Here is a 14,644-nt window from a genome sequence, read left to right on the forward strand (position 1 = left end):
GCAATTTCATTGATCTGCAGATCTGTAGAATCTTCCCACACACAAACACTGCAGATGTGCATACACTATTCCCATTACCATGTCAGGAAGTAATTCACAGACACTTGGGACTGAACATACTATTGAGAGAATATGCATTTTCCTTTAAACACTAATTAAAGCTTCCATCCTAGAAAGCCATGAATGTATTTATCAGTGACTGCTCCAGAGGGATGCAGTAAGACTATGGCTAAAGCAGAGAGAGAAAGCTGTTGGTTAATCCTGCACACATTTTGCAGTCAAATGCTTCTCACTTGTTGAGACAAATGGCAGGAAATCTGCAGCCCCACCCTTCACTCAGGCAGTGTGCTGGGTGCCAGTAGATCTATCAGCACAGCATCCTGGAAGAAGCTGCTGAGTTTCTGGTCCCAATTAAGCATTGTATGGCCCACATCCTTGTATAGGGTCCTTGGAAAAGATGTCCAGAAGTTCAAAATCCTGCAGACGGCCCTAGAAGCGGCAGCTGCAGGCGCCCACTGAAATGTAACATTCATGTGCACTGTTTAGGAATTGAGTGCCTGGTCTTTGTGACTTCTTTCCCTTTATTCACTGCCTCAGGACATCCCATTTAACTAGATCATCCTACTTTGAAGCTGAGACGACAAAATGGGAAGGAATGGAGGGAAATGCCCAGCTAACCACCCTTCCTTTCAATATTTTCCAGGAACAAGACTGGAAGAGCAACCTTACACTTCTGGCTTCCTGGCGTGTGTTCTCAAAGAGTCATCCTTAGTTCTACAGGGGATCAACATCCTAGGAGAGATGGCATTTGTTTTATCAGAGTTCATGGAAACCAGATAGCACTGGCTCTAGACCAAGCAAAGCATGGGCAGAAGTTGAGCAAGGCTCCCTATACAACTCTGCCAATGCACCTCAGTCCTGACCTGTAGCTGCCTCCTGCCTCCATCTCCCACCACATACAAGAGCACTTCAATACTTCCCTACACCATTCCCCAGTGCCAGAATCAGACGGCCTTGCACAGCCCTGCCAAAGATCCCTTTCAGCCCTGCTGTTACAGACACTGGCCCCAGACTGGTCTAGCACCGCACCTCCAGCCTGACCTGCAGCATTCCCTGAGGTTCAGCTCCCAGATCCTATACACAGCTTAGCCAATGCGCCTGCACCACACGATCTTTCATTCCTGAACTGCCCTTGAATTGGCACCAGCAAACGTATGCTGGGTTTGTGACATGGACAAAGAATTCTCAGATCCATGAGATAACTGAAGGGAAGGGAGGGAACAGTGATTTATTAAGAGGTAAGAACCTTAAACTGGCAACAAGCCTAGGAGCGGCGTGGTGTGAAGCCACCTGGCTCTTTGGAGTCTTATCCGCCAGATTATGAAAGGTCACACAAACCATTTTGTTCAACAAGGCCCTTTCCAGATCTGTCCGTTAATATTTCCCTCCATTTATTCAGCTTGTTACCGGCACCGGATGGCAAGCGCCCTTTTCTGATAAGGAACCTTTAAAATGGCTAGTTAAACAGCGCCGTTGCTGTACGTTCGATAAATGTTCATGGCACACGCTGCAAGGGTAATATGTCACTTATTAACTGGCAACTTGGCAGCATTCACCTTGCAATGGGAAGAGGGGCAGAATCAGAGGTGAAGAGACGCATGGCCTGAGATATGTGCAGAGACCAGTAAAGAACACAATGTTTAGAACCCCATGAGTACTGGGCCAGAGTCTGGTTACTCTGGTGCAAAATCAGAGGCACTCCACTGACTTGCATGGATTGGGTGGGCTTACATCAAAGCAGCCATGGTTGAAAAAATCATCACCCTAAGAAAAACAAGTGAGTGGATCCAAACTGTATGTCAACGAAGTCACTGTCTTTGCCGCTTTGCTACCAAACCAAGAGTAGACAGAGCAGGAATGGGATGGAGGAATCAGGGAGAATATCTGAGAATGAACAGGAGGAGAGTGGAAGCCCAAGTTAAGAGCTCTGGCTTTCTACCTGCAGACCAGTACATTGCAGCACCTGTGTTGCTGTGACATTGACATTGCAACTCAATGATTCTACACCATTAAAGAGTATTGTTGGAAACCCAGGACACTTTAAAGCAGGGATCGGCAACCTTTAGCACATGACCCATCAGGGAAATCCGTTGGCGGGCCAGGATGGTTTGTTTACCCGCTGCGTCTGCAGGTTCAGCCGATCGCAGCTCCCATTGGCTACGGTTCGCCCTTCCAGGCCAATGGGGGCTGCGGAAAGCGGCGTGGGGCCGAGGGATGCGCTAGCCGCTGCTTCCCACAGCCCCCATTGGCCTGGAACTGTGAACTGCGGCCAGTGGGAGCTGTGATCAGCCGAACCTGCGGATGCTGCAGGTAAACAAACCATCCCGGCCCGCCAGCGGATTTCTTTGATGGGCTGCGTGCCAAAGGTTGCCGATCCCTGCTTTAAAATATCCACAAGATACTCTTAGAGGATGCAACAGGGAAATCAGGCAACTAGCCTGGTAAGGCCTAAGTTTTAAAAAGGTGTATGAAAAAGTGTAAATGCAAGTAAATGCCTGATTTGCACCTGCAGCAACCTCAGTTTTCCATGCAAGTCTGGTAGTTGTAGATTGTAAAATGCAAATACAATCCACCAATTTCCACATCCACAACTGTGGTAAATGAATACAAAATTAAGAAAATATCAGGCCCTGGCTCTGTATTTACTACCTCATACATATGACAGAGTTTCATTCTGAAAGTGAATAGAAAGAAAAAGACCCTGTTTCTTTAAATCGCTGCACCCAGCTCCTGCAGCCTAGAAAAGTTAATATAATTATCTGGAGGTGACTTTCAGAGAGACTCAGCACAAGGAGGGTTATTGTGACTCAATCATTAACTGAGTCGGGGGACCCTGGCTTTATAGGAATGTGGCCTCACTCTGCTGCCAACATTCGTCATGAGAGAATGTGCTGGAGCTGGACATAAAGGTTAATTAATGCCTTCTCAGCTCTAGCATTAACCCCCGGCCATTAGACCTCTGGAAAGGCTCCTTCCACATTCGAGCATGTCTCTTACATCACTACTAAATCCAAATTGGTTTGCCGTTCCGGGCCACTTGGAACTGAGGGGGACCGTGTCTGCGGACGGTCAATGTAAACAAAATGTCTCACAGCCTGCCTTCGGATTACCCTGCTGGGCTGTGTGCCGAAGGTTGCCGACCCCTGTGCTAGCGAGTTATCCAAGCTCAAGTGAGTGCAGCCACACTATGAAATAACTCTCAAGCGGCTGTGTCCACACTGCCGCTGAGCTCACTCGTGTGTGACACCAAGACTTCTGAGGGCATGTCCCATGGTTCTTAGCGCTGCACTAATCAGAGCACTGCTTTCACACCTGGAGGGTGGCATGTTTCACCTATGATCCTGCAGGCAAGAGAGGTAGACCATTGGGCCTTCATTTATCAATTCAGGGGGACTGAAGGGAGAACCCCTCTGCTAGCAAATGTATTAATGAAGACACTGAGATACAATCCCTGGAGCAAAACACTCATGCTCCCCTACACAGAAAGCACCTATAAACTCCTGGTAACATCAATGGAGCACCGTTCAGCCACAGTAACTGACCTCGGTATTGATGAAGTGGGGGAGGTACTATATTTTGTTGGTCCACTAAAAGATATTATATCACCCACCTTGTCTAATATCTTGGGAGCACCATAGCTACAACTACACTGCAAACTTGACCATGGCATTGGTAAATGCCATCAGTGCCAACAGCCACTGCCTACCTTCAGATGGGTAAGTTATCCCAACATACACCCATCCACACAAACTGCACGTGCAATTATTCCTCTCTCTGTCTACTAGCGAGCTCCGCCAGGCTCTTGTGGAAATAAATGGTTTATGTAGAGAGAGGAACAGTTTCCTCCCTGTCTGGGCAAGGGGTCGTTTACTGCTCCCCACAGGATAGATAACAAATGACTTTCAGCAAAGTTTCTCCTTTTTACCTACTTTCCCATCTGGAATCACCAGGCCTTGTATACGCTACACAGTTTTGTTGACAAAACAGTGGAGGTGTACACACCGAAATGCTCTTCCTGCTGATGTAATTAACATGCTGTGCCGACATAATAAAACCACCTCAACGAGAGGCACAGAGCTTATGTCTGTGCAGTTAGGGTGATACAGAGTCTGTGTAGACATTGCGTTCCTTACATCGTTGTTAGCTGTCATACTTGTCAATTTCAAGGCTCTGCTGGAGCCGTGATATTAACAAGAAAGCCAGCTCCCTGGCTGCTGCCTGTTCTCCGCTCTGAGGCAGGCTGCCACCCAGTCTCCCGGCTTGGCTTGGGCTTCCACCCTGGCTACATGCTCTGCACTGGGAGCCCTGCTGCCCTCCGGGGTCCCGCCTCCCTTCACCTCGCCAGGAGCCTGGCAACCGAAAGGACCCTTAATGTGGATCTCCTGACCAGAGGCAGGAAGCTCCAAGCTCCCCCTCATGCTGACTGACTGACTGAGAGCACAGAGGCAAGAAGCCCAAAGGGGCAGCTGGGCTGCCAGTGGGGAGCTGCATGAAGCTGACAGCCCTGGCTCTCAGTTTCCCACACTGCCCCTCTTCAGTTGGTGGAAGCGCTCTTGGTGAGGACACACACCACTGACAGAAGGAGGCTGGTGTGGACATCAGCCACCACAGTAATTAATGTGGTGGCTATAAGTCGACCTATAGATATAGCCTTAGGCACAAAGAGGTCAAGTGACCTGCCCCCTAATATCTCCAGGCAGTAGCTCAGTCCAGGTTAGCCTCTTAGCCCTGTCCTTTTACCAGTAGGCCACACAGCAGTCTCCTCTCAGGCAAAAGGCACCCTGGCTTCACCCTTCCTTCAGCATTTTCTCTTCTTAAAATCCATTTTCAAGAATCTCAGTGTTGTCTTTAAATGGTGCAACAATCAAAGGAAAACACTGAAAGGTTCTCAGCATCGTTTTCATTTAACCACGGTCACTTTTGTTCATTTATAAAACTAAACCACATACCGGTTCTGCCCTACATATGTGCTCAGGTTTGGTTATTCAGGACAAAGTGGAGGGAGAATAGTTAATAAAATCATATGAAGTAAACATTTTAAAATTTATGTTGAAAGAGTTTATTCAAGGAAGTGAAGGCACATTAAATATATATGTATTTTATCTGGCTTTGTATCTGCTTTGTATTTGTCTCTGATGTCTATCTCATTAAAAAAACAAACAAGAAGTTCACTTAGGTATGAGGGTCTATCTAATCCAACTCCTGCTGAAGTCAATGGAAAGACTTTCATGGATTTCAACCAGAATTCAGTTGGGCCCATATATTTTGTACACCCACCTTAAACCAGGGCAGTCACTGCTGACATATGTGAGCACAGAGGAATAAAAACATTTTCTGTGTTTTTCAGCAACATTTCAATATAAATTAATCATACTTGAATTAAAATGTAACAATTTACACCCGAGTATAAGAGTAGCCTGTAAGCTATTTTAAAAGCCACCATAGAAAAATAAATTACAAAACCAAACACGCTGAGGAAATTAGCATGGGATGGAACGGGGACATTCCAAGAAGCATATGCATTAATCAGCTCCGGAAACCCCACCACAGAAACCTCCTTTGTAAAGTGCTTTGAGAACGATGTTTATCATCATTACGTTATAGACTACAACAGAATGGTGACACAGAGATCAGCCTCTACCAGCACACAGTGGTCTCCAACACAGGGCAATGGATTTAAAAGTATGTCGGTTTGGAAGTCAGGATGCGGAGCTTAGCTTTTTTCTCCTTCACTTCAGTATAAGGGCCTGATCCAGAGCCAGGGAAAAAAGGCAACCAGAATCTTTCCATTAACTTTACTGGACTTTTGATCAGAGCCTAAATCTGTGTGTTTTCAGTCACCAATCAAATCCCAACCAAAACAGCTGTGCCGGTCCCAGTCAAAGGAGAGGTGAGGCAGTATCTAAAGAAAAATCCATGTAGCCCCAAACAGACAATGAGTACATCCACTTCATGCTGGGATTTCTTATTTTAGGGACTGGTTTGCTGTGACTGAAAAAGTCAATTGCATAACAAGTCAAAAAGCCTCACACACACAGAACCTGCAAACTCCAAGTTAAACACACGCCGGAGCGGCGAGAATGAAAATGTGCACTCTAGCCCAATGCACCTTGCCAAGACTCAGCCTGGGAAATCCAAAATTCAGTAACCAGTTGAGTATGGTAGGAAACTTCTGCACCAGCTCAGAGATTCTCTTTCCTTCCCCTGTGCAACAACAGCCCAATACGAACACCGTCAGTCAAGTTATTTGGACGCGAATGTCCCCTAAATATCAGTCATGGAACAACAAATACTCAATCTGACAGCCCCTCGCTATTCCTGGAGGCAAATTCTGTAAAGAGCATTATCCTCTATTACAGTAACAGATGACTGACACATGCTGCCTTACAAAATAATCCACATCTCACACACACATAGAGGCATAGAGAGAGCACCAAGACAGTACACCAAGCAATTGCTGAAATCCATGTATTTGATTTACCTTGAGGTTGTGTCGTGTCTCCTTCAGCTCAGCAACACTTGGTGGGGAACAGCTGCCTAATATCAGCTAACAGAAAACTGACAAGCAAGCAGCCAGATTGTGAGAATCCTTTAACTGTTCAATCACTTTCTTTACTGCAGCAGGAAAATGACAAAATGAAGTTTGAATGAGTTATAGATTTAAACACACACAAAGGGGTTTTTGCTAGCTAAGGTGCTGTTGCACCTTAACTATTGTCAGCGTAAATAAGTTTCACGCTCAGGTGGCCAGACCGTAGGTCCTTGAGCAGCAGCTGTGTCCGCCCTCCACAGCCTTGGCCAATCACTGAAAAGCAAAACCAGCTGGGCCCTCTGGATAGTTTTTTTCAAGAGGCTTTTTTTCCCTCCCATTAAGCCAATCATAAAGCAGCCCCTTTCTTTCACAGCATTTGCTTTCAGATGATCCCACAGGCACAGAAGAGAGAATGAATGTCAAAAAGTCATCTCCCAAGTACTTCTAGCACCAGAGGAGTGCCCAGCATATCTGTTTACTCTAAACTAAAGATTAATTACAGCAGATGAGGAAGGAAACATACTGCCAGATATTCACACTCCATTGGTGGTAAAACAGATCATCCAAATAGCTCACACACAGAATGCAGGCACTGGCTGTAAGCAGGCATAATGAAGGCATGTACTGCAGAAGCTTCCCTCCCACAGCTCTGCCAATGCCTCTCACTTATGGCCTAAAGGACCCCCTATTATTCCAGCACTTCACACAGCTCTGACAATGCCACTCACTTCTACCCCGCAACCCCCACCCCCGCCCCATTATTCTAACACTGGGGCTCACACAATAGGCTGAAACTCTGCAGATGCACCTCAGTCGTGAGCAGCTGTACACCCAGGTACTCAAGTCCAAGGCTTTGTCCCCAGCAGAGGCTGCTAATGGTCTCGAACACTACCAGACTCCATGCCGGGGCTGTCAAGTGAACACATCCATTAGGAGCAGTGCTGTGAGACTGTCAGTCTTTTCACACCTGAGGTCTAAGACAGATACAAATGTAGGTCTCCAGAGGTAGAAAGCAAGAGCATAAGCTCAGTGAGGTACCTAGATGTCAAGACAAATGGGCCAAACCAATGTACCGGATCCAAAACTTGAAACAGTTCCAATCCTACCCCAACTTTGCAGCTTGACCTCTCTCTAACCCTAAGTTTTAATTAGCCACAGGGAGTGGGAAGGAGGTTCAAAGAGGGGAGAGTCTCCAATCTCTCTCACCAAGCACGAGTAAAACAAGCTCAGTACAAATGCACAAGCAGCTCCCCAAACTGTCCAGTGTGCCCCAGAAACCAGATCCTAGTGCTGCTGTAACCATGAGTTCTAGGTATCTGATATGCCAACAAGCAACACCAAGCATCCCAACAAGGTCTTAATCCCCTTAGCCAGTAAGGCCACAAGTAGCTGTGTAATGTAGAGTGGGAGCCACCCAAGGCAGATGTGAAACCACTGATTTGTGTCATTATATTCCAGAGAGACTGTCAGCTTCTCGCACTGCTACTTATCACTGTGCAGGTTCTGGCTTTGTATTCTCAAACAAGTGCTCATTCAATGACCCTCCTTCCCCCTATCCATCTGAAAAATGGTAGCAACAACTGTAGACCCCCTCCTGTGGGTAGACCCGTGCCAAGGTTTGCTTCTGGATCCCTGCCCTGCTTAGTGGACATGAACACTCGGAAACATGAGAGAGGCTAGGAGAACTCCATAGCTTTAGGAAAATTAGCAGCAGGAACGGGACAGCAGAAACCTCCCAATGGCTCCTGCCTGATGGATACATAAATGTGGCTCACTCCCTTTTCCCTCCCAAAACTGAGCCCCTGGATATTCCTTGGGCTGAAGACAGACCGGTCCCTAACTCCCCCTTCCCACCAACCCTAACAGGTGCCCTGAAAAGGGATTCCAGAGAGGCAAGACGGAGCCAAGGAAGCTGCACTCACGTTGTGTGGGTTTTTTTAATTCTCTGCCATACTCTGGTCACAGATGAACATTCTTGGCTAGGTATCTGTTCTTGTGCTGTGTGCCCTCCATGAGGAGAGGCTTTTCAGCAATGCAGAGGAGCCCTCGCACCTCCCAGGGCACAAAGAAGCCTGGGGTTACCCTGTGCTGAGAACTCTAACTAAGCTGCTGGACACAGACAGATCCTGATTCTCTCTGGCTCTCTAGATTCCAGACTAGCTGTACAGCCTGTGCAGCCAAGTGTAAGAGCACAAGGTCTCCCTAAATCCCAGCCGGGGTCTTGCAAGAAGAGAGGCTCCCAACTTCAATTCAAATATAAAGCAAAATGTAAAGTGTGAGCAGTTGGTGCTGGGGAGCCATGCAGTAGGCTCTGAAGAAGAAAAGGCATTTAAGGAGGGATGTGTGTGGGGGAGGGGGCTTGTCCCATGGCAAGTGGGAAGCTGTGCCAGATGCCAGGGGCAGGATGGTAGAAGGTGCAGGAGTGTAAAGTGTGAGGAGGAGAGATGACAGCAGAAATGGAATAGGGGTAGCATTACGATGAGCCTTGACGGTGAAGATGAGAAGCACAGATTCAAAGCAGGGAGAGACAGACAGACAGTGAAGGGATTCTGCAGAGAGGAGTACCCTGGTCAGAACAACAAGGAAAGGTCCAGGACAGCAGGTCAAGAAACCACAAACCACCTCCTCCCCTGGAATTATTGACAGGGACACTGAGGGTTACCTAAATGTCCCAAAGCGCCCAGAGTTTTAACCACCCATTTCAGCTGGCTTTGCTAAACTCTCCAGCCTCCCACAAGCACAGTCTTGTCCTCAACCCCGAGCTTCCCGTCAACCACCCCAGCCTCTTCCCGAGACCCCAGCCTGCTCTGCACCTTTCCAGGTCAGAGGAAGTGGAAAGTCCCCACGCTCTCTAAAACCGCTTTCATAACCTGCCTCATCTCACCCACCCAGTCCAGGGGAAGCCTGTATTCATGCAGATCTTGTCTCACAGTGGTAAGGAGGCTTGCTGAGCAACAAGTCCTCTACATGCAGCTGTTGTTGACACTAAAGTGTTTTTATAGTTTTGGGCAATGAATCCCTTTACTGGCCACAGACCATGGGTATGGAGGTGGGAAGGAGGAGCTGGTGGTTCCTGTTGGTGGACACTGTGGACTCCTGGAGGATAATCAGTAACTGCTGCATCCTCTCAGCACCAAGGGGGTGTCTCTGCAGGGAAGGGGGTATTTATCTGTGGGGGTGGGATCAAATTATTGGGATATGAAGAAAATAAGGGTTATCTGAAGGAGACTCAGCACAAAAGCATCCTGCGGGGGGATCAGCAGAAGGAGATATGGTCTGAATACAAGAATCCCTGAGTTCTGATCCTGGTCTGACATTGGCCCCCGTGGCGATGGTTCTCACTCTGCCTCATTTTCTCCATCTCTAAAGTGCGGCTGCAAAGATCTGCACTGTTCCACAACTCGGGATGATGGGCACAAACCTGCCTCTGTTCAAATCCCTCCTCAAAATGTGCGTCTTCAGGAAAGCCTCCCGGTGCCAGTACCTGAGACAGCAGCAGGACCCATTACAACTAAACACCATGAGGTACCCCCACCACACCCACCTGCTCCTCCATACATGTGAATGCTCCAAGCTTTTCATAGAGCGTCAACTCTATGTTCTATAAGCCCTAAGCACAACACAACAACAGGCATGGCCCTAAGAGCTGATAGTATGGGCAGAACTCATGAAGACTCAGACATGCTATGTATTACTGGAGTTACTATTCCCTCAAGCAGAGTGACCTGGGAGTGACAATAATATACATCTGCAAAGGGCTCCCCAGTCCTCCATTTTGTGAGCCTCCTAGCTAGCCGGGTGTCAACAGATCTGCCTCTGAACTGAAAACAGAAAGACAGAACGAATACAAGGCACTGAATTACAGGGTGGCAATCCTGCTGAGGGCCACACCCTGTTACAGTCATTCAATTCATCTCAGGCCTTGCTGACATGTCCCTTTATCTGGAGGATTGAAGTGACACACCCAGTGCTTACAATGCCTTCGGTCACTAAAAACCTGAGCTAAATCAGACATTTCAGCAGGCAATACAGGGCACTGGCTCTGCCCCCATATCCAAGGTCAGCAGTGAGCCCTTTATAAAGTTCTTCCACAAAGGCCTTTTCCTGCTCAGAAAACAAGATTCTTATTTACCCAAACTCTACAGCACGCTCCTGCTAACAAATCTCCAAGAGGCCTTAACAAGATGCCCAGCCACCCAGCTCAGCACAGCAAGTTGGTGCAAGGTTTGTGAGCAGAGCCTGCACAAACAGCTGAGACCAGCTGTTACATTTCTAGAGTCACTGAAAGCCACAGCAATTACACACAGTGACATGCTGCAGAAACAGGTGCCTGGACAGTGGCAAAACCACAGGGAATCCATCCCCTAGCTCATATGACTAGGTAAAAACATCAGAGGGGTAGCCGTGTTAGTCTGGATCTGTAAAAGCGGCAAAGAGTTCTGTGGCACCTTATAGACTAACAAACATATTGGAGCATGAGCTTTCGTGGGTGAATACATCTGACGACGTGGGTATTCACCCACAAAAGCTCATGCTCCAAAACGTTTGTTAGTCTATAAAGTGCCACAGGACTCTTTGTTGCTTTTAAGTAAAAACAGACTTCCAGGTGTGATACCTTTAGAAAGTCTTGGAATAAATCGAAGATTTTAGATCTTGCCTCACTTTTCTAAAACCTCTGACACAGAAGAGACACCACACAAGAAAGGGTTAAAGGTCACTATTAAAATATGAGAACACCTCACATTGGCTTACAAACCCTAATGGGTTCATCCTCACAGACCCTTTGGAGGGTAAGTCCTATTCTCATTTTACAGATAGGAAACTGAGGCAAAGTGACTTGTCAAAAGTCACACAACTAATTAGCAGCAGAGCTGGGATTGGAGCACAGATCTCCTGGCTTCCAGCCCTGTGCTTTAACCACAAGATCATCTTCCCTCTCTGAATATTAAGGGATTTGCTTTTCCCATGCAATATGAGTAATAGGACCAGAGCCAGGTCTAAAATTTGAAAGTTCCTCACTGCCACTCAGTGGTAAGAGCCCCACCATAGGCAGCATCCCAAGTTACAGGACAGTGCAATGTCAGAGATGGACTAGGGGATGGCTGACCAGCATTTGACTCCTGTACTCAGTCTCCCTGTACTCTAGCCTCCAAGGAGTAGGAGTGCCCTGGAAAGGCTATTAACGCTCAGCGATGGGTAAGTGGGCTCCATAGGCAAGACGGAGGAGAGGGAAGATCTGCTCCAAGTCTGGCTGGGTTGTCACCACAATAGGGACAGAAACCCTTGTTTCAGAGGTCCAGGCAAGCAGGAGCAAGCCCCATGAGGAAGGTGGTGGAGACAGGAACATGTAGCACCTACTCCTAGCATAGGTGGACTCGAGCACGTCTTCGCTAGCAATGTTAAAACGCTGCCGCGACAGCGTTTTAACATGGCTGGCTAGTCTCGGCACATTGCTGGGAGAGAACTCTCCCAGTGCTATAAAAACCCACCTCCACGAGGGGTATAGTTACCAGGGTTGGGAGCGCAGCTCCCAGTGGGGGGGCTTCACACCCCTGAGCGAGAAAGTTGCAGAGCTGTAAAGTACCAATGTAGACAAGTCCTCAGCGAGGGCAAGCAAGGAGAGTTAAAACCTCACCACAGCTCACATGAGGGACAGGTGAGCTCCCTGTGCTTTCTGTCCTCTCAGCTTATCGTTAGGATTCATCCACTGGGCTCCCAGACTGTATTCTTGCCAGGAGACCCCCAATTCCCTCCTCTTGTGCCCCATGTGCATCTCCCCAGATAAAGAACAACACTCACCAGGGGCAGAGTTTACACACACCATCCCCCATGACAGGCTGCCCTTTTGAGTTCGTTTACCAAGCCCTGATGAGCTCCAGCTACAAGAGTGCTGAAATGGGCACCTGCTCCCATCAGCTCCGGGGCCTGCCAACCCCAAAGGCCAAGTGACTTTAGCTGCCCAACAAATGTTGCTCTGGAAACAATCATCACACATTCCTCCCTCTGGGACAGCGGGGGAAGCTGGGACTCTCCTATCCAAATAGCACAAGGAGCCCAACGGCTCCTGACGCCAATGGAAAAATGCTCAGCACGGAGGAGGATTTCAAACATTTTCCACTCATGTTCTCATTCAAAAAGGGACCAAAGAGACAGGAAATATCTCTGAGACACCGAACTATAAAAAGGAAGTAAGGAGGGAGGCGCCAAACCAGGCAGTTCAACACACACCCACTCCTGTTTGCACTGAAAGGCCGGCCTCTGGGATGCTACTGAGGCAAGATGCTGGGAGGGGAAAGAGGGGGAAAAAGGCATGCGCCACACTCTCCCCCCAGCCTGACTGATGAATGGGCAGCATTGAGAAGCCTCACGCATAGGGAGATATTAATAGTTCATAACATATTACTGAGGAGCGGCGGCAAGCCCCAGGGCTCTGCCTTGGCCAGCACTGCTGCTCAGACAAGGAGGCCAGTGTGCATGTGCACACACGGGGGCTCAGCAATAAACATGGCTGGAATTCCTTCAGCCCCCCCAGAAGAGGGAAGTGCTGTGTTGGGCACAAACGTGGTGGACAGACTGGCAGGGAAGAAGAGAAGTGGGGGAGTGGTGAGGATGAGAGAAAATGAAAAGAAAGGGCAGACTTGGGTCAGCAGCAGCAAAGGGATGGGGCTCAGTAGAATAAAGATGGATGTGAATTTGAAGGGTGTAAATAGCAAGGAGGGAGAGCAATTGTGGCCCACGGGCCCTCACTAGAAGCGATAGGTGACACTCAGCAAGCACATTTCAGGCTGAATACCAGGCAAAATGTCACAGAGGGACCATAAGACTATGGAATCGTCTCCCAGGGGGGAGGGGTGGGAACCTCATTGCTGGGGATAGTCAAAGCCAGACACGACAAAGCTCTAGCAAATGGACTCTAAGGCTAAATCTCCACTAGAGCACTCACAGTGGCGCAGCTCTTGTGATGGAGAGATGCTAAGCCGCCGGGAGAGAGCTCTTCTATCGGCTGAATATCTCCTGCCTCCACAAGAGGCAGTAGCTATGTTGGCAGGAGAAGCTCTCCCGCCAATATGGCACTGTCCACACCAGCGCATAGGTCGGTTTAACCTACGTCACTCAGGGGAGAGGATTATTCACACCCCTGAGCAATGCAAGTTATACCAAAGTCACCTGTCCTTTAGACAAGGTCTAAGGAGTAATCCTGCTCCGGCCTCAGAGAAGATGGACTAGATGGAACCTAACACAGCCTGCCAGTCACTGACATCTCTGATTCTCCTAAAGGCTTGTGGGGCTGAGAGACACACCACAGTCTAAATGCAGGCAGCTGCACAGGTACAGCCAGACAGTCCATTTGCAAAGATCAGTGTGTACACAGCACACAGCATGGCAAAGGCCTGAGGGTAAAATCATTTTAGGGGAACTAGCTCCTGCTGTCCATACTGCAGCACAGCAGGCTGGATTCTATTTTGCCTCCTGCCTCATCACCAACCAACAGCAGCTAACCTCCCATACCCTGCACCGGTCCATCTGGGAGGATGAGAGCACCACTGGGTTTTACAGACCTCATCCTGAGGAGGCAGCACCAGTGGTTAGCAATGTCTCATTACCATTGGCAGGTTATGCAGAGACAAGGTGTAAACAGTGGGGTTTAAAGAGGGTTGCCTTCACCTCAACTGTCATAGTTCTGATGTAGTGGTAAGAGCAGGGGGCTGGGAATCAGACACTAACGATCGATCCCCAAATCTGCCACTGACTATCTGTGTGGTCTTGGGTAAATCACCTCAGTTTTCTGTGCCTCAGCTTCCCATTTGTAAAATGGGGACAGACACACTGACCTATTTCCCAGGGGGCTGGGATCCTTAGGTAATATTTTAAAAGCATTTTGAGATCTTTTGGAGCCTGGCACTAATGAAATGCAAAGCACCAGTTATTATAAAAGATAGGTGTGGATCAGAACCCTGGGTCCAAGCTCCCCTAAACTCTGGGCTGGCTCACAATCCAAACCCAGATTGGGACTGGAATTATATAGCTGGCCAGACTAAATCCCCAGACTCA

At 48.3% G+C, this 14,644-nt stretch overlaps 1 protein-coding gene across 7 annotated transcripts in view; it reads right to left on the reverse strand.

Moving 5' to 3' along the window:
- STARD8 (StAR related lipid transfer domain containing 8) overlaps window positions 1–14,644 on the reverse strand; it is a 150,892-nt gene that overhangs the window by 81,630 nt on the left and 54,618 nt on the right. Inside the window, exon 1 of one of the 7 annotated variants that reach the window (XM_030574881.1) lies at window positions 6,542–6,766. The exons of the other annotated variants lie outside the window; for them this stretch is intronic. The gene's annotated coding sequence lies outside the window, so the exon portion shown is untranslated. Of the gene's footprint in view, window positions 1–6,541; window positions 6,767–14,644 lie in introns of those variants that run through there. 7 annotated transcript variants of the gene reach the window in all.

This window comes from Gopherus evgoodei, chromosome 9 (genome assembly GCF_007399415.2).
Source record: "Gopherus evgoodei ecotype Sinaloan lineage chromosome 9, rGopEvg1_v1.p, whole genome shotgun sequence".
NCBI lineage: Eukaryota > Metazoa > Chordata > Testudines > Testudinidae > Gopherus > Gopherus evgoodei.